At 31.3% G+C, this 19264-nt stretch overlaps 1 long non-coding RNA gene across 3 annotated transcripts; it reads right to left on the reverse strand.

Moving 5' to 3' along the window:
• Positions 1-1252: 1252 nt before the first annotated feature.
• Positions 1253-18902, reverse strand: LOC134275949 (uncharacterized). 3 transcript variants are annotated; one of them, XR_009993953.1, is made up of 9 exons: positions 18816-18902; positions 17640-17737; positions 14984-15077; positions 6638-6728; positions 6113-6184; positions 5460-5524; positions 2917-2996; positions 2306-2428; positions 1253-2148 (listed from the first exon to the last, which is right to left on the reverse strand). It is a non-coding gene; the product is annotated as an uncharacterized LOC134275949 (long non-coding RNA). The 3 variants fall into 3 exon arrangements; XR_009993951.1 differs by lacking the exon at positions 2306-2428; XR_009993952.1 differs by lacking the exon at positions 2306-2428 and having other exon boundaries at positions 6594-6728.
• Between the last annotated feature and the right edge of the window lie 362 nt (positions 18903-19264).

Below are 19264 nucleotides of genomic sequence, written 5' to 3' on the forward strand. Positions count from 1 at the left end.
GGCTTAAGGAGACAATATACATTTTTTTTAATTATGCATTTTTCTAAAGAGGAATACCAGATCTATGATCTATAGACCACCATTTAGCCGACTCTTGCTTCATTTTTTCATTAAACCTGCCTACTAAAAATATATGAAAAAAGTGGTCTCCCTAATATTTTATGTTTCTCTCATATGGCTTATGGAGACCAGTGTATATTTTCATAAATATAACTTCTGGCTTAAGTAGACAATTTTTCTTTCACAGTAATTTCTGTGTTTATACATTAATTAACATATTGTATCCATCTAAAATAGTTGCTGATGATCATCCGTCAAGATTAGCTGAAAGATATTTGTGCTTATGTGACTCAACATGATCAGTTAGGTTAGGTAACCTTGTATATAAAACTATAGTCCTTGTATATAAGTCTTATATAGAAAGTACAGTTTATAAGCCCAGAGTAGCTTGTTCTAATATTTACGATTAACTCTCAATGCTGTCACCCACGTATACGTAGTACAGTGGTAAGGGCCTATGCTCAAGAGTCTATGAGTAAGAAGTTGATCCTTATGTCATGTGTTTGAATTCCACTGTGGGAAACAAATATCTATATCTGTTTAAATACTTTGTGACTGAAGAATATTTCTATTTGTTTTCAGTCTCTGTGTTAACTCTTTGAAAGTTAGTGGAGTTGATTTTCTGATAATTCTACCGGAATGTAAATTAGGCAAAGCAATATAGGCCAGAAGCTAAGGAGGCCTAATATGCATGCAAATCTTGTGTGCGTCTGTCTATTGAGTTTGACGCTAAGGAAGCCTAATATGCATGTAAATCTTCTGTGCGTCTGTAAATCTCGTGCGGCTGACTTTGTGTTTGATGTCAGACGGCGGAGACTATTGACATTGACATGGGAATGGCTCGTAGAATATAAATCTTTCAGTATGTATTTCTAAAATGTAAATAAATAATTTTTTCACAATTAAATGGAAATAAAAGGAATCACTGTCTAGCTAGTAGGACTACATGTATGCCAGGGTTTCTACTAACTAGACAGTGATTCCTTAAATACGGTTGACCAGTTGAAACCATGACCACATGTTCTACATGTACAAATGTACATAAAATTTCAAGGTTATGATTAAGATTCAGTAAAAGCTACAGTGTATGCCCCATATGCATGAAGTATAGCAATATGTGGATGCCATGTTCAATATGCATATTTGCAATCATTATATAAACATGCAGAGACCAAAAAAAAAATCAAAATAATTCAAATGCTTAAAAATTATTTTATTTTCACTGCTTATTAAAATACAGTCACTCAAGCATACCCTTTGTTAATAAAAAAAAAGTAGTAGTTTAACATTTATTACCATACAAGATAGTGCATTCCCTACCTAATCCTGTGTTTTGACTATTTAGACTTTTATTTCATTGACAGTTCAATATACACGATATACCAGTACCATGTGCCACTAAACTAGTATAAGCTACATGGAACTTTACACTTTTTTACTTCTTAAAAACAGAATAGTAATCAAATCAAAATTGTGACACATTTACTGATTGCATGTGCTAAAAACTTTTATAAAATATCAAACAGTGTATCAAAAGAGCTTTTACAAATTGATTAATACATTCAAAGGTACAAAAATCAAATGGTTTTCATCCATACTTTTACATAAAAGATGCACTAAAATTAGTCAACTTTCAACTTAATGATAAATTGAACTTGCTTTAACAATTAATTTACATGCAAGTATACACACATGTATGCATATCCGATTTTCTAAATGAATTATTTCACAATATCAAATTTGGACTATAACAGTTTTTAATCTAGCTAGACAGCAGGAAATTATCATTCTTACTTAAATTTCATGAAATAATTGAAGTATGCGAGCTACAAATTATATCTAAAGATTGTACTAAAGTGTTTATTGTATTTATTATACACAACTGATGACTTCGTAAGACATACCAGTTAAGTCCAGATTTCAGCTCAAAGGCTTCAAAATATTTCTAGTGGATCTTTCTCTCATCAATTTTTTCACTGAATATTTTCAGTTTTTTTTTCAAGACACTGTTTTTTGTCAAGGCCTGTAAGCAGTATGATGCAATCCAAGAACTCCTAGGGCAATTTTAGAACTGAATTTCTCTCTTACCTGGCACAAATAAAAGTTTTAAATTTCAAAATACATTAAACTTACATGAAGAAAACTAATAAAAATAGTGATAATTGTAATAGAACTTTCAGATGTTTGGAAGCAACTTCATGTACCTAATTTTAAGAAAATTAAAGATTGAAGTATATAGAGTCACCTGTATTCTTGAGGAATGTATATGTAGCCTGCTATGTAGCTTCATTAAAGAGATAAATAAATCTAAGAGTGGCCAGCTTTTAAATTAAAATTAGCATTGAGCTTTGGAGGTTCATGCATTTGTCTGCAAGGAAAAAAAGGATCAAATGGAAAAGACTGGGATAGAATTTGGCAATCAAATGAATAATTAAATTGAAATTATGAGGAATAACTATTTATCATTTTATAAAATACACATGTAGGTGCTTCCAAAAATCCTCAGAAAGAAAGGGTTTCAAAGTATAGTATTGTGAGCTTATAAACATGTATAAATGCTAATTAAATTCTCTCAAAATTTCAAAGCCATAAGTTAAAACAAACTGTACGGAATATTTTTTGTAAAGAAAGGCAAGTCAAATAAATTGTAATAATAGCATATATCATGTTCAGTGACAATCAGTGCACGTGCTAAATAAAAATGCCATTGGACTTAACGCTTTCCTCTTAATTAAATGACCAAATTTATCGGCAATATTTTTGCAAAGTAGGTCAAAGGTCATGGGGTCAGTAACCATGGTAATTTACAAAAGCCTTAGTGCCAAGAAATATATTTGCAAAATATCAAAACCATACCTCTTACAGTTCTGGAGATGTAAAGTGTGACAGACGGACAGACAGGCACCAAGTAAAGCATCTCTAAGTGTCGTTCTGCTCTGAAAGTGACACAAAAATGAAAGTTAGTCAATTTTTGACCATTCATATAACTTCAGTGACAAAAGGTACACTAGAGTGGTAAGTTTATCCTAATTATTTGAAAATATGTCAACACCATTGGTCTGAATATAAGCAAACAAACAAAAGAAATAGCAATTCACTAACTGTAAAACATTGAACTCAAATTTTAATCAGTGAAACCAGAATAAAAATCTTATATATATCAAAATTTCATATAAGAAGGATATGGAGATAACAAACAGTATTCAATATCAAAGTCCATAAAACAATACAAAATAGGAGCAGAGCAAACAAAGACTTCTGAAACATCAGAGGTGGAATCAGGTGCCAAGGAGGAGTGAGCATCCCCTGCTGACCGGTCACACCCGCCGTGTGCTCATCGTCATGATCGTGAAAAAACGGAAACATCCGTCGTCAATTCAGTGTATAAATAATGGACTAACAATTGGTATGAAAAACGTCAGTCAGCATTTGACTCGATGATGTTGTATTTTAAGACAAGGTCATGGTATTGACCATAGAACTTACAAAATGATGACCTTAAATGAGACTGCTGATATTCTTGTTTCATTAACTTGTTTGTCAATAATTTACCTCGCTTTAGAAATTGTTCAAATAGCATTTAAGAAACAGACAATTGGTTTCATGATTTTCAAGTGTCATTGGAATTGAGTTTGATTAAAATGACATTGTCAAATGTGTAACCGGCACACAGAGATGTAATTAATTGTTTTGGATATGGTTTATATACACCAAAGATGGGAAAGAATAGTACAGAAGTGATATTACACACTATATTTTAATAAAGAAGTTATTTTTAAATGTCTTGAAATTCAATGAGAGTTTCTCCTCTATACCAAAAATAGTTAAAGTATGTATACTAAGAATAAGAGAACAGTTTTTTTAAATGCAGGCAATGGGGAACAATCTGCGCTACGAATGACATCAAACAATGTGTTTTTTCTGCTGTGTGCAATGTTCGACTAAATTTTGACTTAAATTTGAATTTGCTTGAAAAAAAAAATAAACAAGAAAAAAATAACAGACAGTTGTTATTTTAAATAAGTTCCCTAGTGAAGAGTGGTCTTTCACTTTAAAAAAAATATCATTTAATGTTAACAGACGCTTGTGAAGCAGATAAAGGAAGAGAGAGGAAAATTACGCTTCCTTTCGTGCCCCGATGTACACTTAAACATGCTTTCTTTATTCTTACATAATTTTCTTATTAAACGCGATATCATGAAACTTGAAATGCATGATCAAAAATGTTACTTCTTGCAATGACAAGGAAAGAAATTTAATTAATCTAGCAAAATGAAACTGAACTAATTTCCCTGTCTATGACTTTCTGTGACAAATCTTGTAGTATATTACAGGGCTTGAAATGCAATTTTCCTACTAAAAAAATTAGTTGGGAGTATAATTTAATCATTGGATGAAGACATTAGGTCTCGGCAACACTTGTGCCGGGTTTGCTACGGTTCTATTCTGCAGGTTTGTTGATACAAGCTATCATTACTTGTATCTCCATGTGGCTTACAAAGAAAAAAAAATCAATGTAAACTCAAGATAAAAATGCACCTATGACAAGTAAAAATAATTGCCATTTGAAGTGCAAATTGTAATGGACCTGCAGAACATATTTTGTTTGACATTTTGCCACGATAATGTATGCTTTGGTGAATTTTTCTTTGCTGGGCCCCAATACACATCAGGTCAACATTTTTACTTAATTCTGTTAAATTTGTCTGAATGCAGATTAAAATGTAAAAGATTATTAATTCATCAAAGAGTAATGATATTTTGCTTTTGAGAAAATTTTGCTTTTACCTCATATTCCATTATGATTGTAAGTCCCAAAGTGTAGACATGTGTTGTTTTAGGATCCACGTTATACAAGTAAATAGGTATGACCCTTGATTTTCTGGCAGATTCTAATTTTGTTAACTTTGTAATTGTATAGGGTGAGAGTATTAATGTTTCTAACACTGCTGACTTCAACTTTCTTCCTTACTCCTTAAATTTTATATTGGGTATATTTGAATGAAAAAGCACACAATATGCAGCCGAACAGTCGCTTTAACACTGAGTTCATGGACTTTTGCAAGAAGCACAGACTTTTACAGTTGACAGTATACTTGGACATTTAAATCTGTTTCATGTACATACATGTAGGTACAGAATTGTTAATAGATAAGAAAACCTTTAACCCCCTTCCCCACAGTCACACATTTTAACGCATAAACCATTTCCTATTTCTGACGCAAAATCATACATAAACCATTTCCTGCAATTGTGCATGTGCATTTTCATGCACTTTGAAAAGGTAACGTCATATTTCTATGACATGAACATTAAATGTACAGTCTGTATGTTGTGTCACAGTTCAGTAAGTTGTAAAGATTTGAAATAGTCATAGCTATGGTGTTAGGGGGACTTACATGTGAAGGCCGGGTGTTGAGGGTACAGTGGTTGTTGTTTTCTTTAAACACAACTTATATGTGCACTGAAAAAAAAAATATTTTTGTTAATTAAATGTTGGACTAAATTTTATATTTTTAAAGAGCTTCCATACATTGTGTAAAAGAAAGCCATCAACTGTATAAGTCAGCGATCCTCATAAAAGTCTAGAAGCCTGGGTGGCATAGTGTTAGAGCGTCTGCTCTTGAGTCAAGAAATAAGGATTTGATCCTTATGTGGCAGATTTGATTCCCACTATGGAACACAGAGACTGATCCTTCAGATGAGACCGATGTAAAAATCAAGGTCCCATGTCGCAGTAGGTGCCGGCATATAGGTAAAAATTTGTAGCTCTTCATCGGCAAGTTGTGGTGTCTTCATACGAGTATAAAATTCTTGATAGGGACTGTAGTTTTCCTGTAATAATTGACCGAAATCCTACTAGTCTACAATGTATAAACTCTGCATTCTTGACCTGGGTATATGAGTGAAAAATTCTTGAGAGGGACATTAAACAACATACATTCAATCAATCTTGATCTGTAGATTGTCAAATAGGAAATTTCTGGTTTGTCAAGCTAAAGATTAGTAATTAATAAAACTGTAAATGAGTTTGTTTTTTTTTTCATTTTACCTGAGATGTCTTTTGCTTTTCTTTAAAGTGTCAGTATTTGACTGTTGATTTCACCCATCTTAGGAAAATGATCTGTAATAGTAATAAATTGTAAGAAATCATAATCTGTTCTCCATCCACTATAATCATGAAATAAAATCAGCAGTGATATCAAAGGCTTTTTTCAATAATCAAGTGAAAATCATAAAAGTACTGTATACACATGATACAGGGAAATTTTCGCCCCCGTTTTATTTTTGCCCCTTTTGCCCTACTCTCATTTGGGCGAATTCATAGAATACAGTATAATTTCTTAAACAAAACTTTGACTGGGCGAATTTAAAAGGGGGCAAAATTGTTTGCAAGTGTGAAAGGGCGAAAATAACACGGGGCGAAAATAACCCTGTATACAGTATTAGCCAAAAAGGAAAAAAATAAATGTCACTATAATAATCAACCTTCAGTTGCATATCTCTACAATTTTCTGAGAAGACAATTATACCTGAAAGATGCTGTGTAATCCCCCTTTTCAATAAAAGAAATTACCTTATGATGATGTATTAAGTTCCTGTGAACAAAGCTGTACTTTTTCACCCATTGTCTTTATATATTGGACAAGTTTTAACACAGATTCAATCTACAAAAAGAAAAAAAAAATAACAAACTTAGATACAAGCATTCATGAGGTATCATGATATACTAGTACACAGATAAATCATAATGATTTTTCTTTTACTATGTTCAGTTTTCTGAATCAACAGCAAAGTTTTGAACAATTCCTTGTAAAATTTTTACATTTAAACCAATATCAGCAATGCAGACATTTAAAAACTGAAATATATGCCAATCTAATTAAAATTAGACTTCATGTTTATATCTGCTCATATTACTTGCTACACTAATATCTAACAACATCCCATAAAAGGTTAAGTCAGAGGTCAAATTCCCTCAACCAATCATATTGTCGCCTTCAAAATCATTGTATATCTGTTGATCCAAATCAGTTGTTCTAAATTTGACCTCTGACATTACCCTCTTTGGGATGTCAAATGTTAGTGTTGTGAGTATGGGAAAGGATCTATTATCTAATTTTAATTAGATTGGCATTTATGCATATGTGGTCCTTGTAAAATGTATATTGGCAAGGATTATAACCGTGGCTTGTATGCATTAGATTTTCAAAGATTCTCATATATTTCCATAATACCCCTCTTCATAACAAATATATCCTATGGTTTTCTTTCAATAAAGTTAATTTTCTGTGTGAGAACTAAAACACATGTTTTCAACTGTTAAATCAGCATTAACGGTCGCAAATACCAAATTGAATTTTAAAGATAATTATTCCAACCTTTTCTAATGCAATCTATGCATTTGTTTGTTGTTTCTTCTTGTTTTGTTACATTAAATATGAGTTAGCATTGTTTTTTGGGTTGCTCTCTTATGAAAATAAGTCACAATGAAAAGCTTTCTCTCTCAAGTGTTCATGCTTGTTTTACTGCTTCAAACACAAGTAATTGCATTAGCCAATCAAAACGTGTCAGATATGCAGATTTACATGCATACACATGTACATGTACTTGTCTTTATTCCATATATGCAAATATGGAAAATATGCAAAAAAGATATGGAAATAACAAGTTACAAATACTTATACTAGTTCCTGTTGAGTATATATTGCAAAAGCAGGTATTTTGAGGTCTAAAGAAAAATCATCTGCATAACCAGCTACTTGAACTGAAAAGTTAGGCGAATACCCGGTTACTAAAAATCATCTGATTTGACAACACTAATCGTTTGGTCAACTCATATATTTCTACTAGAATGTCCTCCAATTGTGACCTATATTATCCTTTGATATATATAAAGATGTTTTATGAAAAAATTCTATTATCTGAAAATTAGAAAATTTGTTTAAATGAAAACCTTGTAAGAATTTATATTAAGAGATTAATCCCTACTTGTATTGCAAAAATGGCTGCCATGATTCTCATATATTTCCATAATACCCCTCTTCATAACAAATATATCCTATGGTTTTCAAATAAAGTTAATTTTCTGTGTGATTAACTAAAACACATGTTTTCAACTGTTAAATCAGCATTAACGGTGCAAATACCAAATTAAATTTTAAAGATAATTATTCAAATTCTAATGCAATCTATGCATTTGTTTGTTGTTTCTGTCTTGTTTTGTTACATTAAATACATCACGGAGCATTGTGTTTTTGATTATTTGCTCTCTTATGAAGTCACAATGAAAAGCTTTCTCTCTCGTTCATGCTTGTTTTACTCTTCAAACATCAGTGCATTAGCCAATCAAAACGTGTCAGATATGCAGATTTACATGCATACACATGTACATGTACTTGTCTTTATTCAATATATGCAAATATGGAAAATATGCAAAAAAGATATGGAAATAACAAGTTACAAATACTTATACTAGTTCCTGTTGAGTATATTGCAAAAGCAGGTATTTTGAGGTCTAAAGAAAAATCATCTGCATAACCAGCTACTTGAACTGAAAAGTAGGCAAGTACCCGGTTACTAAAAATCATCTGATTTGACAAACTATTCGTAGGTCAACTCATAATTTAACTAGAATGCTCCCTTGTTATATTATATTTTACTAATTTTCTACAGACTTACTATAACCCTGTAAAAAAAATTTTCAAATGTAATAATTTTAAAAAGGAAACAAGAACAGAGAAAATTTGTTTAAATGACCAGAACTACATGTACAGAGATTAATCCCTCTTCGCCAAATCTTTTTTTTCAGCACATGCCCTTTAGGTGTAATTATTACGCAATTCTAAACATTTTAAATTTATGCATTTTAATTTTATCTAAAGTTATTTTATTCTTGTTTTGCCTTTAAATCATGCAGATTAGTTGAAATGAATCACAATGAAAAGCTTTCTCTCTCGATTTTGTCAATGCTTCAAACATGTGCATTCGCCATTTGTATTTTACATGCATACACATGTACATTTTGTCTTTTTCCATATATGCAGTTATGGAAAATCGTGCAAAAATGATAGAAATGTTACAAATACTTATACTTTTTTTGAGTATATTTGCAAAAGCACGGTAAAATAATGTTTCAAAAATCACTAAAAAGACACTTTTAAAAGCTACATTTAATGAAAAGTATTAGTCAGGTTACTAAAAATCATCTAAATTCAATTAACACTAAGTTTATTTATAATTTAACTAGAAGTGCTCCCTTGTTATATTATATTTTACTTATTTTCTACAGACTTACTATACCCTGAAAAAAAGGTAGAGAACAGAGAAAATTTGTTTAAATGACCAGAACTACATGTACAGAGATTAATCCCTACCTCAAAAACAGACTGCCATGGGCAGTCAGTAATTTCCAACTCTTGCTAAACATACTAATTGTCCAAAATTTACAAATTAATGCTTAATGCATATATAATATATTAACATTCTTAAATTCATGATTCGTACATGTAGATTGAGACAGATGATAAAATCATTTCTAATTTTATTATTCATGATAATTTGGCTGTTGACTTGTGTGCTTGAATTGAAAGAACCACTATCAGTCAGAGAAAATTTTGATTTTCACATATCATACATAGTTAAATTTACATAATATACATTATGCATAAGGGAGACCAAATATATTATTACTGCATTAAGGAGACCAACTACTATCCACTCGCAAATCAGCATTCAAAACTTCAGATATATTTCAGATATATTTCAATACCCTAGTTAATTACATGCTTACAATTACAAATTTATGAGGGACATTAAACAACAAAGAAACAAACAAAAATGCATGTCAGTCTTTAAATTTTTATAATACAAGTATATTGTATGCATAAGGGAGACCAAATGTATTATTACTGAATTTAAGAGACCAATCCACATGTAAATCAGTATTCAAAACTTGAGATTTAATACTCTAGTAAGTTATATGTTTTGTTAAATAAACTAAATATAAGAGGGACATTAAACAACAAACAAAAATACATGTTGATCTTTAAATTTGTATAGTACAGTAATTTACTTTGAATTGTTTGTATTTAGATGACCTTAATCAATTTATCTCAGCCAGAATTAAAACAAAAAAAGCTAATCACACAACATAAAGGGGATATTAGTTTGTTCAAATGAAGGGTCATGCCCTCTTTCAAGGGGAGATAATCAAGAAAAGACAAAAATAGGGTGGGATTCATTAAAACATCTTCTCACAGTCAGGGGCTCAACTTAAACAAGTTATTTTCAAAAATAACTCAAATGAGTTATATTTTGGTCTCAATGAGTTTTTTCTCTTTGCTATGACCTACAGACCCTAAACTGTGCTACTACACCACTTGAACGGTACGGTTTGGTACGCTTTGTGCATGGAACGGTACCCTTTGTGAATATAACGGTTTGTTTTGTGAACGGTACGGTACGCTTTGTGGATGGTACGGTACGCTTTGTGGACGGTACGTTTCGTTTCTTGCATGGAACGGTTCGTTTTGTGAACCTTTGGGAAACGGTATGCAAATGAAGTGGGCGGAGCCTGTTAGCTTTAATTCTTGATTGGTTGCTAAAAATTAATTCATTTTAAATGACTTTTGAAGTACTTAATGCATGTATATAATTATATTTCCACTATTAACAAATTAATATCTTGGTTTCAATTTAAACATAAATTTACACTACAGCGGTGATGGAAGAAAAATGAAAAAAAAAAAAATGAAAGAAAAAACATCATCCCACCGATGTCTTTGGCATTATGTATAGATATGTATTAATACTTAAAATAAAGAAGAAAAACGCTTTACAAAAAAAACTTCAGAATAAAGCTTTGAAGGCCTTTCATTCTATCTTCAGAAGCTTTACAAAAATTTTGTAAAGCTTCTGAAGATAATAAGAATGAAAGGCCTAAAGCTTTACTAAATGAAAATTTTTTCGTGTTTATTCTTTTATATTTTAAGTATTCAATTCCGACCACTGAGACTTTTTATTGGATTATCTATATGTATTAATATATATAGAACTCGTAAATATTTCCGTACTTATTTTTTACTTATGCTGAACCTTCATTTTAAAAAGGAAAAAAAATTAAATGAAATATTTTTTCACTTTAAAATGTTGGATCCGGGTTAGAATAGGTCCTCAGTACCCCCTTGCTTGTCATAAAATGCGACTAAATGGGCGGTCCTCAAAAAAACAGAAACAAACAAAAACACAGATTTCAATGATCTAGATGAGACACGTAATGAAAATAAATAATTCTAAACGAGGCCCCGTGTCACAGCAGGTGTGGCAAAAAAAATCAAAAATTAAAAACTATAAAATTCTATGTGAAAATGACTGCAATTTGTTGCAAATATATAAGAATTGAAATCCCTCCCTGCTCAAAGGCCGTAAGTGCCGAGCATAGGCTTAAATTTGCAGCCCTTTACCGGCAATGGTGACGTCTCCATATAAGTGAAATATTCTGGAGAGGGACATTAAACAGTATAAATTTTCAATCAATCAATCACTTTAAAATAAAGTTGTAACATAATTAAAAGGAATTAATATAATACCGGGTATATACTTGTTCTATACGCACATATATAAATTATTTCTAATTAATTGATCTAAAGAAATAAATATGACTATTCCTGCTTCATTTTTATTCCTAGTAATTAGATATGTACATTGTTTTTTTATTTTCAAAAATTGTAGATCTATCATTTAAACATTTGCTTCAGAAGAGAAATATCAGTAAACAAAATAGATACGAAAATCAGCAGTAGAAACACGAAATCAATACAATAACTTCCGAGCACTTTCTCGTAACAGAAAGCATTCTTTTTACAGACAAGTATTTATGTTTTCAATAATCCTTTCAGTGTATTAAGTAATTATTTTAATACGTTTTTCTTTATTTTATTAAGTTATTCTATTCCTGTAAAGTCTGTAAAAACGATGTGAATGAGAGAGAGAGAGAGAGAAAAGGGGGATAGAGAGATCCAACCCCTTAATACATTATCTGTAAAAAAAAATGATTTGTATTCATTCTCCTTCTTCATTTTATTTACATCGCCAAAGTCACAATTAATCAGTCTATGATGCTTTTTAATCAACCCATTTACAACTATTATGCAATGAATAATCCGTTCTCTGTACATGCATGCTGCACGCATGAAATCCTTGTGCATCACCTGTCAATCAAAATGGCATGACGCTAAGAGACCCTGAAAGTCTGTTTATGTAGGAAGAATTTCTCCTGTGATTTGAAACATTCTTATGGTCAGTTCATAGTTCACACCTGTTTAAAAAAATATATTGGGTCACAGCCGGAGGGATGGGGGCGCCGTGTGTTTAACACACCTTTCAAATTATTTAGTTCTGACCACATCAAGTGTTTTTAATCACTCAACTGACATCCAGCAAACTCATCTTCCAGGTTTCACCACAACACTGATTACAAATTTACTTCCTAAATTATCCTTTTTCAGACAAAAATAAATAAGCATGTATCCCTAAATTATAATTTTCTTTTTTTACAAAAGCACAATTTAAAGTCACATAAATTCACATAAGTATCGCCTTCTAGAGGTGGGGGGGGGGGGGGTAACAAACATAATATGGCTTGAAAGAGGATTGATATTTTTTTTAAATTTCATTTTATATAGTAAATTATCTTTTTACAGACACTAATAAGGATGTTTCCTGTAGATCATGATTTAATTTTTAATTTACAACAACGTACCATTTTGCAGACTTCTAAAGAACTTTTAACCAGCTAATTCGTATTGCTTTCTAGAAAGGGGATGGGGGTACAGTGTAACAAACCTTATAATATCTTTATTTTTTCGCAAACTGTTTTTTTTTTCATTTTTCATAAGATGTATTTCAGAATGAAGTAATATTTATACTGCAGTTTGCACATTTTTTCTGCAAGAAATTCGGCTGGCGATTTTTGTATGCAGCATGAAAGTTGATCAGTTTTATTAGTAAGATTATCATCTCTGTCTGTTCAGTAGAAATCTTCATGTTTACCGCATGTAATATTTTAATCCATATTTTACATGATTACAGATTTTCAGTGTAAGTATAACTGCACCAGTGATTCGCCTATAGTAAAAATCTTAACAGAATTAATGTGATAGTCTAATACAGTTCTTTTTTAAATTTTACTCTAGACAGTTTATATATGTTTTAAAATTCTTACAAAATAATTCATTAGTTAAATCATGCATCTGATATGTACTAATATGAATGCATACTTACGACAAAAACGATCTTGTATCCGATTTAATAATTTAAATGAGCAAAATCAAAATCTAAAGTAGAGACAACCAGGGAATTAATTAATGAAAGCGTGTTCTATCTTAGTTGTATTATAGTCTATTGAACCTATTTTTATATCAAATATAATTATAGGATTATGAAACATGAGTGTACATGTACACATTTAAAGAGGGATTTTCCCCGGGCACGAGCACGATTATATTGAATTTTGGGGCATCTTATAATATTAGTTTAAATATCTGTATAGTTAAATTACAAATATTTAAATACAACTAATATTTCAAAAGGAAATTGATTTAATTTGCTAATATAAAGAAAATGAAAGACTTCAAATACGCCGACATTGTTCAAGGTCCACTGTGCCCCGTACGTGTTTTGCGGGAAAACTCATGGCCTGTACTGTACCTTTGACCACAAACACAACCAGTTGATCTAATTTATAGCAAATAAGGAATCGTCTCACACTCTGTCTAGTTGTTTTGAAGTTGTAGTTTGCTTCGAGTAGTTTCCTTATTTTTAAAGTTGAGGGCCCAGACGCTTGATACTTGATAATGGTGTTTCGAACAGGCAGACACAATCTCCGTCCTCCTTTCACAGGCGCCGTAGCGAGAAATAAACCTGAATGACTTATTTGGTCATTACACGATTCAAAAATCATTGGGGGCATGGTTTGCATAATTAACCAAAGAACGGTATGGTTCGTTTCTTGCACGGAACGGTACGCTTTGTGAACGGTACGGTACGCTTTGTGGACAGCTAGGTACGCATTGTGAACGGAACGGTTCGCTTTGTGGACGGTACGGTATGCTTTGTGAACGGACCGGTTCACTTTGTGCACGGAATGGTATGCTTTGTTCACGGTACGGTTCGTTTCTGAGGTGTAGTAGCACAGTTAAGGGTCTGTACTTTCTCCTTGCCTTAGTAAATCAAACACATTATTTTTCTAAAATAACTTCACACCCCGTACAACAAAAACAAATGTTTGACTAAATTTAAACCTTGCTCAATGCAGGAAAAGTGTTCAAAGTCTTGGGAAAAGTGGGGAATTTTTTTATTTAATAATAAAAATTAGATATATTCACCATGTGGATAAAACCACAAAATAAGGTGTAAATGCGATTTATCTCCACCTCCTCACCAATTCTCCATTGTAGTCGGTGCACTCCATCTAGTATTACATAATGGAATCCCAAAATGCAATGCATATTGGCAGGAAACACAAAATTTCCAAGAAATCAATGTCCAAGTAGGATATACAAATAACTAATTTAAGTTTTTTTCTTTTTTATTTGTGTGTGTGAAATAACTTATTTAAGTTATTTTTTTATAACTTGTTTGAGTTATGCCCCTGACTACAAGTGGGCAAACACATGAACAGAAAGATGGATATGATGATTCCTATGCACATGTATACACCCATGCTTATAAACAAACAATATACACTAGTACCACACTTAAATTCAATATGTGCAACCTCTGTGAAGAAATTGAAGCAAAACTAAAGGTGGACCACCAAACCGACTGACAGAAAGCAGCAAAGCAATATGCCCTCCCTTCTTTGAAAGGGATGCGAGCATAATTATATGTGTACTTCTAACTGAATTAAAAACAAAATTACCCTTTGTCAGAATATAGATTAGCAGGAAGGCTGTTTTTCCTCATTTTTCCATGTTAGATTCTGACTGTTCTTCAAAAGATTCTGGCATACACCCCTGTAAAAGAGTAAACAGTGAAGATAATAAAGAGCACCTAAATCGACATGATCAACTGCATATTTTTTTAAAAGATCAACTTAAAAGGGATAGAAAACAGAGAAAATTTGTTTAAATGACCAGGACTACATGTAGAGAGATTAATCCCTACCTCAAAAACAGGCTGCCATGGGCAGTCAGTAATTTCCAACTCTGATATGAGATGCTAAACATACTAATTGTCCAAAATTTACAATTTAATGTTTAATGCATATATACTGTAGATTGGCAAATATTCACGATGGTTTTAATTTCACTATGTTCACGATCTATCATTTTCCCGCGAAATTAAACCCATCGTGAATGTTATCATTAGTTGTTAAAAGCGTTTAAATGCTTATACGAAATTTGAATTAATATCTTAAAGTGTGAAATTAAAACCATCGGAATTGGTACTATTTGAGATATCATGAAATTTTAACATCGCGGAATTAAAACGATTTACAGTAATATGTAGACATTCTTAAATTTCATGATTTGTACATGTAGATTGAGACAGATGATAAATACATTTCTAATTCTATATTTTGTCTGTTGTATGCTTGAATTGAAAGAACATTGACAACAAGCATCATTCAGAGTAAATTTGGATTTTCACATATTATACATAATTAAATTTGCATAATATACATTATGCATAAGGGAGACCAAATATATTATTACTGCATTAAGGAGACCAACTACTATCCACATGCAAATCAACATTCAAAACTTCAGATATATTTCAATACCCTAGTTTATTACATGCTTTATTACAGTAACTAAATCTAAGAGGGACATTAAACAACAAAGAAACAAACAAAAATACATGCCAGTCTTTAAATTTATATGATACAAGTATATTGTATGCATAAGGGAGACCAAATGTATTATTACTGAATTTACGAGACCAACTTAAATTCACATGTAAATCAGTATTCAAAACTTGAGATTTTTATATTCATATGAAGCAGAATTTATGCAAAATCTTATGCGTGAAAAGAAGAAAACACTTGCTGTGGCCTTCAACTTGACCTTCAGATATATCGACAACATGTCAATTAACAATGGTAATTTCTATGTCGATACGATATATTCAGGAGAGCTTGAGATAAAAGAAACCACAGACTCTGACACATCTGTTTCTTACTTGGATATTTTACTTGAAAAAGACAATAATCACTGTTAATGATAACCTAACAACCTAGTTATATGATAAACATGACGACTTTAACTTTTGTATCATCAGCAATATACCTTCATCACCTGCATACGGAGTGTATATATCTCAGTTGATTCGATACGCAAAAGCATGCTCTACATACGAACAATTTCTAAAATGAGGTAAATTATTGACAAGCAAGTTCAAGTTGATGAAACAAGAATATCAGCAGTCTTGTTTAAAGTCATTATTTTGTAAGTTCTATAGTTGATACAATGACCTTGTCTGCAAATACAATTTATCATTGAGTCAAATGCTGACTGACATTTTTCATACCAATTGTTCGTCCATTATTTATAACCTGAATTGACGACAAATTTTCCGTTATTTCACTATCATGACAATGAGCAAACATCTGGTGTGACCAGTCAGCAGGGAATGCTCACTTCTCCATGGCACCTGATCCCACCTCTGATGTTTCATGGGTCATGTTTGCTCTGCTCTTATTTTGTCATGTTTATGGACTTCGATATTGAATACTGTTCGTTATCTCCATATCCTTCTTTTTATACTCTAGTAAGTTATATGTTTTGTTAAATAAACAAAAATAAGAGGGACATTAAACAACAAACAAAAACACAAACAAAAATACATGTTGATCTTTAAATTTATATAATATACTGTATGCATAAGGGAGACCAAATGTATTATAACTGCATTTAGGAGACCAACTACTTTCTACATGTAAATCAGTATTCAAAACTTGAGATTTTAATACACTAGATTTTAATGTAAGTTATATGTTTTGTTAAATAAACTAAATATAAAAGGGAAATTAAACAACAAACAAAAATACATGTTGATCTTTAAATTTATATAATATACTGTATGCATAAGGGAGACCAAATGTATTATAACTGCATTTAGGAGACCAACTACTTTCTACATGTAAATCAGTATTTAAAACTTGAGATTTTATAATATAACCTAGTAATAAAGTTACATATTTTCCAAAATGTTTATCCCAATACAATAGTAATTTACTTTAAATTGTTTGTATTTAGATGACCTTAAATCTAATTTATCTCAGCCAGAATTAAAACAAGCTAATCTCACATGTGGGCAAACACATGAACAGAGAGATGGGCATGATGATTCCTATGCACATGTATACACCCATGCTTATAAACAAACAATATACATTAGTATCAAATTTGAATTCAATATGTGCAACTTCTGTGAAGAAATTGAAGCAAAACTAGTGGTGGGCCACCAAACCGACAGACAGACTGCAGCAAAACAATATGCCCTCCCGTCTTTGAAGGGGTGCGAGCATAAATTAATTTTATGTGTACTTCTAATTGAATTAAAAACAAAATTACCCTTTGTCAAAATATAGATTTGTAAGCTGGAAGGCTGTTCTTCCTCATTTTTCCATGTTAGATTCAGACTGTTCTTCAAAAGATTCTGGCATACACCCCTGTAAGAGTAAACAGTGAAGATAAGAAAGAGCTCCTAAATCAACTACATATTTTTTTTTAAAAATCAACTTAAAAGGGATAACAAATGCATTATTTTGAGAAAATATGCTTCACGGAGCATGCTTCTTTTTCCATGTTTACATTTTATTCATGAACTGCATTAAACTGCATAAAGAAAACCAACTGATATTCATAAACAAAAAAGCATTAACTATTTTAAAGATATCCTAACGTCATAATTCATACAAAGCACAGCTTACGCAATGCATATTTTGTTTACATTGAATTACAAAACTCCTCGGGCATTTAGGCAAACGGCATTAACTATAAAGAGGAAACCCATTCAAAGCTACATGTATAAGCCAAGATTTCAGGGCAATGATTTCATTTGGCTATTGGCTCAAAAGGTGGTTCTGACATGACCCCGAATGGGATGTTGTTAGATGTTTGAGAAGCTGTAGAGGATTCGGAACATCAAATTTTAATTAGATTGCATGTAAATATGGATAAGAATTTCTTAAAGCATTCACATGATGCATAGGATATAAAACTATTCTTTTTTTGAGTCAGAAAGTAACAACATATTGAAAATAATGAACCTATTTCCATACAGTACATGCAATTTATTCAACATGTAAGATAAATGTACTAAATATTTTAAACAAGGTTTTCCTGTTTAATTTGAATTTGAAGTGTACTTTTTAAAGACAGTAAGACAAAAACAAATTAATATGAGTTGCAAAACAATTATTCTTATTTTTTTTTTTTGTAAAATTCATGCATAATGATTTATATGTCTTTTTTGACAGACTTGTTTAATAATCCAATTATAGTGCATATCACATTATAAAATATTGTTGTTTTTTGCTCAATACACAGCCCTAATAAAAATGATATACGAAAAAAAAGTACAAGGAATGATTCTGACTGGGTTTAACATTCATTCGATTGATCATACAATTGCACTTCATTTTCAAAATGTTGTTAGGTTACTGGTATGACTATGTTTCTTTTGCACTGATGTTACAATTTATTAAAAGAGTATACATTGTATTAGCAAAAGTAATTATCATTTACCTTTCTTGGAATAAAGACATGTTGACCCTTGAGATAAGATTTCCTCTCTGTCCATAAAAGTGTTACACTGGGGTCCAACAAATTCTGTTCTGTAAAAAAAGACATTAGGTATTATGGATATAAAAAAATGTTGTAATTAAAATCCATATATTTCAAACATGTCTGTAATGACCGACATAATGCAAATTTCAAAGCAAAATAATTACATATATATTATATAAGAAGATAATTTTTGTAATTTTCATTGGCTGAAAGGATGTCACATGATATTCCTCCTTTTGTGATATCGACGCGAAAGTGTGTTGGCAGAAAATGATGTGGAACAACACAGCGTTTGGTGCACTGAAGTTACGTAGAATATAAGATGCGTGTTTTTAACAATTGTGATGTAATGACAGCGAAGTCTGTTTAGTTAGGACTGTGTCATTGCATTAACTTTGTGTGATTAT

Source organism: Saccostrea cucullata, unplaced genomic scaffold (assembly GCF_032062105.1).
Source record: "Saccostrea cucullata isolate Sc308-1 unplaced genomic scaffold, CSIRO_AGI_Scuc_v1 ctg8331, whole genome shotgun sequence".
In the NCBI taxonomy this organism is placed as follows: Eukaryota; Metazoa; Mollusca; class Bivalvia; order Ostreida; family Ostreidae; genus Saccostrea; species Saccostrea cuccullata.